Below are 16,593 nucleotides of genomic sequence, written 5' to 3'. Positions count from 1 at the left end.
TACGGTTGTTGCTATGTTGCTGCTAAGCAATCAAGCGAATAACGTAACAACCACCCCAAAAGTCGAGTCAAGCAAGGACTCCACGTAACGGCAAGCACAAGAGGTGACCCCAGCGCACCGACTCTATGGCGCCACATAATTTAGCGCAGCATGGGCTGAGCAAGTGTGCATACTCCACACAGCCACACAAAGTCAAAATTCTGTCGCCATTCGCTTGACATGTTCGACTTGCGGGCGTGGTGTTTGATCGACCGGCCGGCTTTTCCGAGTTCATTGCCACTTTACTTAACAAAGTCGTCAATTGTCGTGATGTTCACTAGAAATATATTCAGGCGTTTACTTTCATAGGCGTAGTCACAGGATATGTGCGAAGATGACGTCATTGTGTGTAAAAACTTAGGACGTAGGAATGTTGCATGATGTCATCGCGTTTAAGTTGAACGTAAACAGGGTGGTTGTGTGGTGGGTTAGCATACGAGGTGAAAAATACAGTGAATCATGATGGCATGCATGGAAGCTACTTTAAGGAAGGCCTACAGACAATTGAGTTTTAAGGATTTTCCAAGAAGCATTAGTAATTAATAAGAAATACGACTTCATAGATGAGTCAGAAAGAAAGTAAAGTATACGTATACGTGCATGCTCTAATAAATCTGTAAATGATCGATTCGTCAAGAATATTCTCTAGAATCTTATTATGTTTAAAGAAGCTACCAGAGAGAACTTTGTACATACTGAATTGCATATCGGCTTCTAAATTGGTGAACTAGTGGCTTTCAAAATGACGATGATTCTCGATTGACGATCTTAAACATCCGAGTATAAACACAGAAGCAATTTACACAAGTATTTTAACTCCCACGAGTCACTCATCTTATTCAGTTCCAGTTAAATATTGAATTTGTCTTTTCTTTGAAGATTAGCTTTAATATCGCTAAAAACTTGTATATTTTGTTAACAATAGAAACGCAGTTGATTCGGAAAAACTTAGAGAGCAGCAAAACGAAGGAGCAAATAGCTCAAAAATTAGTTATCGACTACATTTGACTTTTTTTTTTTTGAAAAAAGAGTATAGCTTAAATCTTGTGAATAAATAGTATTAAAGACACGATAAATTTCTGTTTGCGTTTTTAGCATGAAAACTTTTATTTTGAGGAGTCCTTTAGCCATTACGGGGCGGCGCAAAATTAAAACGCAAAAAAGTTCGAACAAGCGACTCGCCTAATTTCGTGTTTGTAGGCGAAACATTAAAATTATTATTTCAATAAGTACACAAATTGCTTATAAATAATACGAGTATAGGCCAAACTTTTACTTTCAAAAAATAATTGCTCTAAATTTACTTCAAACTTTATTTTTAAATTTTATGATCAACAAATAAATACTTTTGGCCTCAACAAGCTTTCGGGCACCTTAGAGTTGTACAACTTTTGGTACAAAAATGTCTAGTAGTTTTGTACTCGTATTTTCACGAAATCATTGTGCTTTTCACAATTTTTGGTTTTGATATGATTGCACATTTCCCTTTTTGCATTTTATGGCAAGTCTTATGGCATATTTTATTATTCATGATTACGTGACTGGGAATCGGAAAGAGCCTTTGTAACAATTCGCAAAAGAAAAGCGAGAAATCAAAGTAGGCTCGCTACCTTTTACAACAATGGAAGCGGTGTTTGCAGAGTAGTTGCCGCGTAGCTCGTGCCGCCTGGCGTTTGCTTGATGAATTGCTGGTCGGTGGAATATATGTATGACAGATGGATGGGCTGCCTGCTTGACGGGCTCAATGGATTTGCTGACGGACTGGCAGTACGCACTTTAAAGTAGCAATAATCGGACGACTGTTGCTTTGTGTCATCATAATTCATCCGCTGTACGCATTCTAAAGTATCTTAATGCCATCAATTGCACTTCAAAAGTCCATGCACTGGCTTGGACTGGGCTGTTTCTGTAGTGAAAGAGCTCCGGAGATTTGTGTGGCATGCAATATGCAGTATGTATGTATTTTGCATACGAAATACCAAAGCGTACTCCAAATTATGCCTTTTTTACATACAAAACACAAAAAAAAAACACGTTTTTATAAAGTATCAGACCTTGAACAAGGTTGTGAGGTAAGCTGGTGATAGCTTATACCAAGTTTTGTATAATACCGCAGAAATGAGCCGTCTTGAACTGGAACTGGTTATACATTAGATATATTATATGTAGGTGCATTGTGTTTAAGTAGGCAGTCAATCAATTATGAGTCATCTATCTGACGGAAAGAATAAGAATCTTCTTCAGACTAACTTTTGAGGGGCGAATATCAAAGATGTGTGTTTGATTCTTAATATCCACATCTCTTAGGTTGATTCTACAACACATAAACACACATATGAAGCATCATCGCATATCCCTCGTATCCATATGGTTCATTCCGTTTACGTAGGTTCTACGTTAACGCTGCTTAAACCATATAAGCTTGCGGCTTTCCTAAATTTGCTTAGCAAGTCTCCGAAGAACGCTAGTACTATTATCTAAAGTATTCAATAAAGATATATGGCCTTAAAAAATATATATAGTCGTGAAAGCTCGACTAAAAACCATCATGAACCTCAAAAAACAGATCAGTGCAGGTAAATGATCATGAACACGTTTATCAAACAGCACTGTATATTTTCATGAAGAGATACATACATATGTATGTGTGCATAAGATTACATACAGCTATACATAATATTATATATGTATATAACTAATTTCCTCTTTCCACTCATGCTTTCATCATTTATCATCACACTCAACACTAATAAAAATGATTAGTGAAATTTGGCATGGATGAGCAACAGCAGTAAAGCAATTCACACGCGGTACTTTCAATTATTCGCCCAAAATGCACAAAAAATTGCGTACACGAGTCAAAAGCATAAGTGAAAGAACTACAAAATGAAATGAGTGAAGAAAAATAGATAGATAGCAAACAAATGGAAAACGTGTGATTCTGCGAGAAGAGAGAATAAGTGATTAAATCTAGCGGCCACTCCCAATTCTTTCCAATTTCAATTTATACACAATAAATATAGAAATAAAAATAAAGAAGAAAAACCATTTGAATGAATAATGGAAAATTTAACAAAAGGAACAAGGTAAACATGTGATTGTTCCGTACATTAAAAGAAATACAACCAAAATTAAATCACAAATAGAAACATATGTACAAGCAAGAGAAAAAAAAATATGTGTAACAAATGCAAAGCATTAACAAATGCTAAGAATTCATAGAAATATATAGATATTATACTCGTATTAGTATTTATTAAATGAATAATGCCGGCATTGAGAGAGAAGAGAAAACGTGTAGATTTTTGAGCTAGCGTGGTTTAAAATTCAATGGGCAACAAAACGGCATAAAATAATAATTTGCAGGCGAAAAAAATCAAGTTTACTAGAGCAAATGGAAATTAGCGACTAAATGTCGTCACTTTTAACACTCAAACCGACAGAATCATAAAAATTGGCATAACGACTTTAAACAACTAAAATGATGAAATTATGATGAGTATTAGTCTATTATTGCTGCTCTCAAATCCGTTAACATGTTTTTGGTGGTTACTGGTTACTGGTTACATTAAGACGGAGCGCAACTTGTCATAAGAAAAAATTCCTGGACGACTGATGTCATAAAGAAGTGGCATAGACACTGTCGCAATCTGTCAGCAAGAAATCTGATTGGATTAAGTCAATCATAATTCCGAATTCGTCATTGAACAAGAAAAAATTTCCTCACCGAAGAAATATGCATTTTAAATGTGAATATTGTTAGAAAAATACTTTAATTCCAAATTTAACATTTTAGTTATTACTAAACTGTGTCGAAAAACATTTAAATACATCTACTTATTTTACAGTAATGCTGTTTTACAAGCGCCAAATATTTATAAATTTCACTTGTCTACATATGCACATATTTGTTTTTCAATTGTACGCGTTTTCCTAAAATACAAATATGCATACATATAAACGTACATATTTTATTAAACCCTGAACAGGATATATTAAGTTTACCATGAAGTTTGGTGACACCAAAAATACTCGTATATGTATATTTAAATATAAATAAACAGCTTGACGAGAGCTGAGTCGATTTAGCCATGTCCGTCTGTCTGTCTATTTCTATGCGAACTAATCTCCAAGTTTTGGAAATATCAATCTGAAGATCCTACTATCGCCAAAAAGCTGCTCACTTGTCGGAACTGCTGATATCGGAACACTAGCATATAGCTGCTATACAAAGCGACCGATCTAATGTTTTTGTATGTTTTATTTGACGAGGTATTTTCACAAAAGTTGCAATGAATTATTATCCAAGAAAACAATACAATCAGTAACGATATTTTTCAGATCGGACTACTATACCATATAGCTGTCATACAAACTGAACGATCAAAATATAATTCTTGTATGAAAAATTTTGTATTTTTAAAGCTTTGTGCAACCGAAGTTAACGGGTTTTCTTGTTTTTGACTAAAATCTATGTTTAGTGTATAATATGTTTGTACATATTTATACTCAAATGTGTACACAGTTTTCATTGTTGAAAGTTGTTTGATGACTATTCGAATTATACAAACGAAGACGACGTGACCGTAATATATAATGATGTCATGCCTATTAACTTGTACATATGTAAGTATTTATGCATATAAACAAAGAGGCATAATTACACCATGTGAATATTTACAAAATGTATAGGAAGTTAGTTAAGCAATAGAAATTGTTGTCAAATGCAAATTAGTGTTCGTTAAACACTTGTTGGCGAAAACCACTTTTATATATATGTATATAATATGAGTTTTTATTGTGATTCTATTTGATTGTTAAAAAAATAAGTTTATTGTGGAAATCGGTGACTGAATAGTTTGACCAAAAAAATTATATAGAATAAAAGACAAGATAAATATAAACTTCAAATGTGGTTAAGGCAACACAAACAAACGCAGATCGGAAAACATTATCTAGCTGATTATGGATAAAGAAAATTGCATAATCGATAACAATCGGTTTTCGTTACTGGTAACCTACTTGATATATCCCTTAAGAGTTTTCTTTTTATTAATTATATTTGTTTCTATCTATATATTTTATTTGTGCTTTCTTTACCCCTAACGCAAGCAATTGTAAATGGTTTACTATTGAACTTCATTTATACAAATCGAAAATGCTAAAAATTTCCCCACGAGAACATTTTAAATTCTTTAACCTTGCACACGGCCCCTCACTCGCAGTTTCCCCGATACACTGTGACACAATGTTGTCATCACTTTCATCATCGACTTAATTGAATTAAGCTCTAACGACGTTAGCACATCCATACAACTATGCATGTGTTTTCTTTTATGCCAAACACCCACCCGCCCATTACCGAAGGAATTATAAACGAAATTGCCTCAAACGAAAAGTCTGTAGACTTTAAATGGAATTTATAATATTCATGGCATAATTACATTGCTGCGTCTTATGCCAGAGTGATATCACATTTCCATGTGTAAATGAAATTTTATATACCTACATATGTATGTAGATTACAATATTTTTTAAGCGATTTGGCAATGATACTTTTGCGCTCTTTGGCTTTCGACCGAGACCTCAAACTTAGCATACGACGGGCGACGTTGACATTTCTTTAATTTAATTTCGAAAAATGCAACTGACACACAAGACCGTCAAGTGGTTAGATAAAGTATACAGTATTTTATGTGACATTCTAAAAGCGTTTAAAAATGAGAAGATTAGTACAAAGCAATTGCTAATGTCTCCATAAATTTTAATTAAAAACTCAAGTTAAATTCCTCTAGAGATCCGCTAAGCTCCATGAAAAAGTTATTACCGTATAAGAATTGAGATTTAAAAAAGATTTGTGTCATCATTACCTATTTTTACTCACAACTGCTGTTCGTATCCAAAATAAGTATTTTTTATTTTTCTTATGCACCTTCCTACAATTTGATCCACAGCGATCAACATCATTCCCCTTGGGTAAAGCTCCCGAAAACAAAAAACAAACATAAAACAATACAAAAAGTTGGCAACCAAAAATACTTCAACTCCAAAGAAGCACACTCTACCGACTGCCGGAGCAATGTTGGAAATTTTCAAGTGTGACGAAGGTAAATGAACTCTTTCCGAACTCGCGCGATTGCTCCCAATTTGAGGCGATGTTTATGACGGCGACTATGGCAGTGATGAAGGTGGTGGTTTTTAGTATTATTAATATTGTTATTGTAGTTTTTTTCAATCCATTTTTTTTGAGCTACATATGTTTGTATGGATAGTATATAATTCAATTATTTTTATTAACTTTTTATGCACTTTCTTTTGTTTTACTGACCGTGACTTCTTCCTCATAGCCAACGAAATAATTTGAAACTTAACGCTGAAAAGTTTTAACAAAACTTACTTGCAGTACATAGCCTTTATTTCTAATAATTTGTTGAACTAAAAAACTTAAGATCATATGCGCAACTCAGTATAAACGTGATTATAATCACTACTATAGTACTAGATACTATTTGATTGCGCCCGTTCATTGCACTTGCATTTTTATGTCTATTAAATTTATATTTGACTCAACCACAATTTTCGCTAATTTTCTAACTCTACTTCGCACATCTCAATTTAGTGAATTAAGTTATGCTTAAATGCGTTAATAGTTTCAAATTACACTTCCAGCCAAAAACCTCGAACTACATTCAAAACAAAATAAATAATGAGGCGTACAATTAAAATAATTACTCACACACACCCTTAACGATTTTTAACAATATAATAGAGACATACTATGTGAAATTATATTAAATTATATATTATAAATATTTTTTCGACTACTTCTTAAAGTAAGAGAAGTTGGAAACCTGCAAAATTTCGCTGTTGTCCACGTTTTAATAAAAACCACGAAAAGCATTCAACGAGCAAACAAATTACAACTCGCCGACGAACAAACTCGAAGTTTGTTCAGTGTTTCCTTCAATTTTATCAAAACAAAGAGACGTTGACAGTAGCAATTGCGGGTGTGGTTCATGCAACACAGCAAAAGCAGAACGAACAAACAGTTAAATAATATTTTTTCCTGCAAATTGACGAGTCTCAAGACCTTCAGCCGCACTTTTAGACACAATTAAGTTTAAGTGACCGGAAAGTGAATATAAACATCTGTATGTACTGCATGCTTACATATAAGCAAAATGTTTGCATCCAAGCATAATCTATGTATCTACTTGGTTTGCTCATGACTAGAAATTTACGTGCAGACACACATACATACATATGTATATTTTGTGATGACAGTTCATAATGGACGGAAGAACTTTGCGAAATGGACAACAACGGAACTAAATAGTTATCCAAATAAATATGTGTGCGGGTGGGCTGGACACATCAATCATTGCTATTATGACATACATAGGTACATATGATATGCATATACTACAAATCATTGGAAAGATGAACCAAAAGAACTGAAGTGTTTATAACTATTTAATTATGCAGGGAAAAAATCAGCACTCATACGATTTACGCATTTTAATAAATAAATTTATTATTAATTGAAACGTCAATAGGATATATTATATAAAAACTTACCAATTAACAATCAATCATGAGATAAGTATAGTATTACGTTAATACTATTTTTTTTTCAATCACCAAAATGCCGACTAATTCAATATCTGAAAGCAAAAAATTAAGACAAAATTAACGACAATGCATGTTAATGTGTATATAATAGTTAAAAACAATCGAATATGTGAATTATGAAAATTAAAATTGTGCCTAAGACATAAAAGACTGGCAAACATATAAAAGGCCATCAATTCAAAGTAAAAAGCGAAAAATACCATTTTTTGACTACATAAGCTTTATCTGAAAACATTCAATTATAGACATAAGAGACTCGTATTTGGATTTCTTCTGACGGTTTTTAATATAGTAGAGGATGCTCTAATTCTCGATGTAAAGGTTTAAAGTTCTCAAACCATTTCGACATGTCAACTAAAAAACGTATAAAAGAATAATTTACTTTTATATAAATATTTTTACCAGAAAAATTACTAGCTTGAAATACTTTTCTAATTGGACATGCCTTTTGCCACAACAATGAAATTCATCTGTTACAAAAAAATACTTTCAAAACAAGACTGCGCAATTTAAAAAAAAAAAAACAATTTCGCAATCATGAAGATTAAAATAAAAACAAAAACACTAAAATAAAAAATAATGCTGCAATTGGTAATTTACTCTCTTTCGCAAATTTCATAGCTCCAGTAAACCAAAACATTGCTTCCAATTTCAAATAGTAACCTGAGACTTTTTAAAAAGCAAGCGCTAATGTATTCACAATTACTTTATTTTATATTTTTCTGGCTGTTTTAAAGTAAATTAAATAAAGCAATTAAGAAAACGAATAGTATTCGATCAATGAATAAAGAAAAAATACAAAAGCTACTTCGGCCCCGCCGAAGCTATAATAACCTTCACAAATAAAAGTTCTACATACAAAAACATGATTTTGACCGTTCAGTTTGTATGGCAGCTATATGCTATGGTGGTCGATAACTCAAAAACTGTGGGACTAGTCCGCGTATATACAGACAGACGGACGGACAGGCGCAATCGACTCAGCTCATCAAGTTGATAATTAATTTATATGTATACTTTATAGGATCTCCGACGTTTCTTTCTGGGTATTACAAACTTTGTAGCAAACCTAATATACCCTGTTCAGTGTATAAAATTTTGTCGACAAGAACTCGGTTTGGATCGTTCAGTTTGTACAACAGCTATATACTATAGTGATACAATATCTACATTTCCAACAAATAAGCAGCTTTTTGGTGGGTCAAGGCCCTGTGCAAAATTTCTAATCAAGGTCGCAAAAATGGAGTGACAGACAAATAAACATGGCTAAATCAACTCAACTTGTCTTAAATTTACAAACTTGGTGGCAGACTTAATATACTCTGTTCAAGGTAAAAATACAAAAACTACACTAGAATAAAATTTTTTTTTTAAAAAGTGGATATGAGTATTTTATATGCAAATAAATAGCTAAAATGTATATGAAAATAATTACTCTTAGCTATAAAGTACACAACAATTTGCATGCAATTTTCAAACAAATTAGGTGTCAACTGGTAAAAAACTACCAAGCTTACAAACGGCAAAACTTTCCCTAAAATATACGCTGTATGTAGTAAATATAGACTTTACGGATAACGCAGTTAGTAGTTAGGCGGGCCGGACTGGGTAAGACCGGACCTGGTGTCCTCATTTTATTTCAATTAACATAGTAAATGCGTTGCATTTTTCCACACGCGTTTATACGGCGCGCAAATATTAATACATGATTGTACATATAAACTTAGCTTGTGTGCGTTTGAGCAAGCAATGCTTGTTCTATTTCTTTTATATAATAATTTTGCAAGAATACAGTGCAGACACGAAATGTGCGCGCAAGAGGAAATTAAAAAAAAAAAAAACTGAATAAATAAAACACAATCAATAAAAATCGTTATGAAAATACTGGAAGCAATATTCATTCGTAAATATTGAGCAATGTTGGTCAGTAAATAAACGCCTAGATGAGCAAACTAAATACTCAAACAACAATTGAAAACAAGAACAACGAGCAAATCGCCAGTTTAAGCAAAATATAACAAATATTACACTTCCATACAATAAAAACTTGCTTTGCACAATCTTATGAGGTGCATAGGAGTGTGGGGTTTGTTAAATGGTATTCAGTGTCTGTATTTTTGAGTAACTACATACATATTTGCAAAGCATGACATCATAATTTCGCTTGTGTCTAATGCCATAGCAACACAGCGCTCAATATCATTTACTCAAAAAGTCGTACGAGTATAACAACCCAACCACCACCCACAAAAAAAAAACAAAATAAAACAATTTACGAACAGTACCATCAACATGAGCCTTTTGCTAACTCGATGAATATATTTACTCGCCAAAGTTAATAACATTGCAAATAATTCATTTAAGTGATTGATAAATTTTTGGATTTTTGTGACGTAAATTGAATAAATTTGACAAAATAGTAAACAATATAAAATATAAAAATATCACAACTATAAACTGTTTTTATTTATAGTATTTAATTTTAGTTCATAAACGCGAATGAAACAAATCTTCAAATTTGAGTTAAATATTAGACTGTTTTCATTGCAAAAAATTCAGTTTATGCAAAAAACATGCAAGCGGTAATAACCTTTTCGTTATGATTTTATTTTTTCTTTTTAGCAAAAATCAGCACACAATTAAACAATAATGCTATTAATTCCATTGAGCATAATTGGAACAAATTCACGTTTAGTTACTACCTCAACGATTAACGCCTTTCTATGCCACGCCAAGCGCCGCATTAACTATAACACAAAAATGATTATGAATTTGATTTTAATGATATGAACACGCAAATATAAAAAACATTATGCAGCATGCAGCGGAACCGAATCAAGCAATAAAAGCTTCACAGCGCCGTCATTATATCGTAGAAAAGTGTATGTGTGTGTACAAGTTTGGTTAAGCGTCTATTGTTTCACAACTCATTCAGAGCACCGGTACATACATACATAGGTATATGTAGCCGCAGACTTGGCAACAATTGCTGCACTAATGTTATTCATGCAATTTCGTGCGATTCGCACAGCTCTAAGAAATGCCAGTATAAAATGAAAACAAAAAACGATTAAGGAAATTATAGCCTCAATATTAGCATTGTTGTACAATAAAAATCGTAGATGATTTCATTTTCTTCACCACATTTCTTTAAACACGTTTCTCTTTCATTGCTTTGTAGACAACCAGCTTTAGCCTATTAATATCTTTTATCTTAAGTTTTTGTTGTCATTTTTTGTTGTAAATGGAAATGTCGATTGCATAAAAACCAACAGTATTTGTAATACATAGTAAAAGCGCTCAACGTCAAAAGGCGACCAACATTTGAAGGTAGACAGCAACAAAACTCAGTGGTAATTTTATGCGCGCTCGCTCTGCTTAATATGCATGCATGTTGGTAGCTGCTGTGTCTATTAGGAATTACTATATTTTAATCTTATGTTGTAATACTTATAGTTGTGTGATTCAATATGGATATGCATAAATTATGCATTTCTTAGAGTTTCTAATGAAAGTGATATTTAAAGATAAAATATTAGAAAGTTTACATATACTTACACACATTTATTTACGTTTGCCAAATGACTAAAAAGTAAATTTGAATTATGCTACCAATTTGCAATTATATAGTAAATAGATAACATAAATATCTATCAGTTGCCACTTATCACGATCAAAAAACAATTACAATCAGTGTTGCGAATTTTTGGATTAAAAATTAGATTTTCAATTTTTAATTCCAATTTTGGGATAAAAGTTAAATTTTTAATAATACCATAATATTATGGTATTGAGCTTCCGATGTTTCGGGTGAAATAATTGAAAATAACAAGTAAGGAAGGGCTAAGTTCGGATGTAACCGAACATTTTATACTCTCGCAAAGTCAAATGGTATACTCGTTTGAGATTTCTTTGTAGATTGACTGATATTTTCGGTAGAAGGTCAACTATAGGCACTGGGGTCCACATATTTAGTACTTAGGGGCTTGAACAGTTTTGGTTCGATTTAGACAATTTTTGGTCACAAGGTGGCATACTTTAAACGTATTATTCACGCAAAGTTTTACCCCGATATCATTGTTCCTTGATATGCATAGTGGAAAGTGAAAGAATCAGATCGAATTGAAAATGGTGTTATATTGGAAATAGGCGTGGTTGTAGTCCGATTTCGTCCATTTTCGCACCATGACATAGAAATATAAAAAGAACGTTATGCACCGAATTTGGTTGAAATCGGTTAAGCACATCAAGATATGGGTTTTCACCTAAAAGTGGGCGGTGCCACGCCCACTATCTAATTTTGAACGCGGTTCTTATAAAGTTATCTCATACTATCCCAGAGATAAAATAAGCTTTCCGTTTTTCAAAATAAACAAAATGATAGAACACGAAGTACGCACACGTGAAAAAATCTATATTCTAAATTATATTTTCAACTTTTAATTATAAGCTTGAGTTAAAAAAAATTACCATTCCGGTATTTGGGGTTAAATAAACCCGATTTTTGGGATAAAGAGTTTATTTTTATTTTTCATTCCGGTATTTGGGATTAAAGATATAAAAATTATTGTTGATCAAATATTCGGAATTTCAAATAAAAAAAAAATTATTCAAACTTTATTTCAATTATTATGTTATTGTATTAGTTACAGCCCTGATTGCAACTGCAAGATAAAGTAAAAATTTATAGCTATTTAACACTAGGTTTACGGGACCCGTCAATTTGACGGAATTCAAAATTTGCAATTAAATATCTCGAAAACCGCTCAATCGATCGAGTATTTACAAGAGGGTAATTGGATTAGGACACGTTATTTTTTACTTTCTCTGATTATCCTTTTCTAGCAATCATGAGTAAAAACACGAGATATAATAAGAAATTTACCAAAATTAAGTGAATGAAAGTGATGATTACAGTGAAGATTCTGAACCCACTGAAACTGCAGAAATGGAAGGATCCTCGGGTAGAGCAGAGGAAAACTTCTTCAATATACATACGTCGTAACAAGAAAAGGGCACCGATTATTTCTAGTTCTGACACCGAGGATGAGAGAACGAGTATTCCAAGTACATCCCGAGATGTAATGGAAGAAATTGAAATTGCAATTGACGGGGCATGGTGGGCGAGACTGAAAGCAGGGAAATCTATGGGATGGCCGTCCGTTTATACTATACTCATGGATATCGCAGAGCCTACTGGTTACGCAAAAAGAAATATTATGTCGGGTTGTGTAACTAGTGCTTTTGAATTCATAATTGACGCCCATATTATGAAACATATAAAAGACTGCACCGAAACCGAAGCACGTCGATTTTTGAAGAACGACTGGAAAACTACAGTTTCCGAATTACGTAGTTTTCTGGCAATACTATATGCCCGAGTTGCCCGTTTACTTGGGAAAAGATGACACTCCATGCTCAAATTTGTTGGGCCAGTTTGTAACGTTGAAATTTGCCGGACCGTATTTACATCGATGAAGGAATATCACGACCGATAAATTTTTTACAAGCATCCCGCTAGTCAACAAATTGCTTGAACTAAAGACAACTTTAATTGGGACCATCCGCTCGAACAAGAGAGAACTACCAAAACCAGCGAAATAAAGAAAGGACAAGATTCCGTTATTTTCATCAAATTTACATAAATCAGAAGACTGCACACTTACTGTGTATAAAAGTCCTTCTAAGCACCAAGCATAGAAATATACAGATAGAAATCAATAGAAAATGTGTTCCAGAAACTATTACATTTTATAATAAAACAAATTTTGGTGTCGATGTCGTGGACCAGATGGCACGCAAATATAGTGTGGAAGCAGGGTGTTTTCGATGGCCTCTTCAAGTTTTTTATAATATTTTAGATTTGACAGCGATAAACGCGTGGATATTTTACGAAGAGTGTACCGGATCAAAAATATCCAGAAAGGAATTTATATTTTCTTTAGCCGATGAATTAGCTGGAGAAAACAAGGAGAACATTCGTCACAGTTCAGACGTTTCAGAACAGGCATATTCAACATCAGGAGCGCAAAAAAGTTGCTGTATGTACGTGAAGCCTTAAATTGTTAAACTCAGATTTAATTTGAATAAACTGATTTTTTTTTTAATAAATACAAGAGTTAACAGTTATTTCAAGTTGCATTTGGTAATGAAATATGAAAATAAATAAATTTATCCATTTCAATTTTTTATAGGATATCAATGTAAATATTAGGATTAAAAACAAATATTAATGAAAAAAAAATATTATGGAAATTTATATTAAAACATGTTCTATGTAAAAAAAAAACATATTAAGATAGGCTAAAAGTAATAATATTAAAACTCAATCCAACCAACAATTAAAATCTCGTAAATGTCAAAGAAATCATTAATTTGAGAAGCGGCCAATTTACGAAACTCAGCACAGTGTTGCTAACAGCACAAACAGAGCCTATCTTCAGTTCACAAGCCATACAATACAATGTAAAATATTAAGGTTGGGATAATAAGCTTTAAGAGGAAGTTGCATGCTACAACGTAACCAATAACATAGAAAAAAAAAGTTAGTCTTGAGAAAACTGTGTTGCCAAATATATACCCATAACAAGCTATAAATGTAAATACTGATGCATGTACGTGTATGTTAAATATTCATAACAAATCTCACATATCTAACTAAAAGTAATATTTTAGTTTGTGGGCAAAATTTATTGGGTCAAAGGTTTGAATTTTTAACCATCTTTCAACTGTAGCATGACATTTTCAGTGGGGTATAACAAATGCGCAACCTAGCTGCTGCTCCTTTTACACCTTAAAGCTCAATGTTATAAGAAAAACACTTGTAGGTTGTAGAATGAAAATAGCAAAAAGACATTTCGCAATGATCATAATGAAAATGGCAATAAGAAAATAATGAGGAATATACCATATACATATATGCACGTACATATATAACATCCGCAAACATAACATGTACATAGATTGCAATATATTATATATATATATATATATTTATGTATGTTCTTACATATATGCAGACTCGTTGCAAAGTCATTTTGTTTGTTAGACGTGTCATTCAACGCTTTAGACAAAAAAAATGGTTGTCTGTCTGTCTAGGCATTACCAGCAAGCAACATTCTTTATCATCATCAACTTTGAATGCGGCAGCATGGTAGAATTATCAAGAGGACTATAGACAACGTTCGAGGCGAGTACGCTTAAGCTTTCGGCGCACAGAATGTAAATGGATGAGCTGCCTAACCGTCTTAGTTGTTTGTATACATATATATGAGTATATAGACATATAAAGATATATAAGTTTGGAAGTGGGTAGATTGGTTGGATGTTTGGATGGTTGGTTGGTAGCTAGGTACGTAGTTAGATAGATTAGTCTCCACCATGCTTCGCACAGCAAGTACATACAAGCCGATGTCTCTTATATTATTGCTAACAGCTGTACATACTCATGTAATCGTACTGAGTGGTCGTATGGGAATGGTAAGAAATTTTTAAAGCCGCTGAAGCAGCAATTCACCAAGCTCTTCATACACAGCTGCAACCAATGATAGTCAGTGAGTAGCATGGCAGGTCAGTACCTAGATTTCCTCTTTTTATTTCATTGAAATATTGCCACTAGCCGTTAAATGGTTGAGCGATTAAAGACGAAAACCGTATGAGAAAATATGTAGCGATTAATAGTCACTGCACTGAATGCATAAAAACTGACAATTTCACAGATTAAAAAATTAAGTTAAGTATTGGCGCGCAACTGAACGTAGACAGTTGTCTGACTTGCATAGGCAAGATATAAAAAAGAAAGAGCAATTTTACTATATAGTGTTGCAACAAAAAATAGGTCAGTTTTAAAGGTGACAAGCATGCAAGCCTTAAACCTGACAGTTGTGAGGATTGCTAGTTTGCTATAATAATAAAAACAAATTTGGTTTTGTTTTGAAAAAGCGGAAAACAGGGTGAACTGTATTAAAAATTATCACAATATTAGCAAAGCAGCTTACAGGTATTTTAGGCTTAATTTTTATTAAAATTAATAATAAATATGTATATGTACATATATGTACGTATATTTAAATTATTCTCACTAGAAAACTTGAATATGCTAAGGAGTTATTTAGTAGGTATTTAAATTAAAGATAAAGAGAAGCTTTCCTCATTACCATTTTTTTTAAAGATAATTTGAACAGTATTACATTCATAAAAAAAAAGAATTGTGAATAATTTAATGTAAAAACAAAACACCGATGATTATCATTGCTGCTGTTGTTGTTGTAGCTGCAAAAAACATTCCTAAAGTAGTTTTGAGGAATGATGCAGTTGATAATTCTTGGCCGGATAAAAATCCGGGTCCGTTCCGATTACTTAGACCCGACTGTAGTGAAAACCCGACTGATAATCTTCGTTACTGCTGCTGCTTGAATGACCTCTTTTGATTAATTAACTAATGACAGAGGAGCTAAAGAAAGGTTGTCGAACAGTCCATATTTAAAAAAATGTCGTCATGTCAGAAAAAGATAAATTAAATAAAAGAGAATAATGCAAGAGAAAAAGATAAATAAAATAAAACAGAATAATGCAAGAGAGAAGAAGAAAACACAACACACACAAGAAAAAATGCAGACTAACGGCAAACGGGTGTTTTGAGTAATTCATAATTTTTTTTTATTCAAAAAATTTAATTTTTTATTTTTGTATTAAAAATTAAAGTTGAAAATCCGAAAGTTGAAATCCCAGAGGTTTGAAATTAAAAAATTAAAAATATTTGTTAATTAAAAAATTGTAGTAAAAAAAAATTATTTTTAAATTAAAAGCTGGAATGAAAAGCGATAAAAAATAAATGATTTTCATATTTCTAATTTATTATACATATGAACATATGTATATACTAGGGCTCTTAAAATTATTCGAATAACCCGAAAATCGATT

The 16,593-nt window shown here is 32.5% G+C and overlaps 1 protein-coding gene across 15 annotated transcripts in view; it reads right to left on the bottom strand.

The window, feature by feature from the left end:
- Window positions 1-16,593, bottom strand: part of hts (adducin 1-like protein hts) — a 79,583-nt gene that overhangs the window by 56,006 nt on the left and 6,984 nt on the right. For all 15 annotated transcript variants that reach the window (XR_011396243.1, XR_011396244.1, XM_036375681.2 and 12 more), the window contains one exon: window positions 7,618-7,703. The gene's annotated coding sequence lies outside the window, so the exon portion shown is untranslated. The remainder of the gene's footprint in view (window positions 1-7,617; window positions 7,704-16,593) is intronic.

Source organism: Bactrocera oleae, chromosome 4 (genome assembly GCF_042242935.1).
Source record: "Bactrocera oleae isolate idBacOlea1 chromosome 4, idBacOlea1, whole genome shotgun sequence".
Classification (NCBI taxonomy): Eukaryota; Metazoa; Arthropoda; class Insecta; order Diptera; family Tephritidae; genus Bactrocera; species Bactrocera oleae.
Note: the sequence above shows the minus strand (reverse complement) of the source record. Positions and strands in the feature narration are given on the sequence as shown.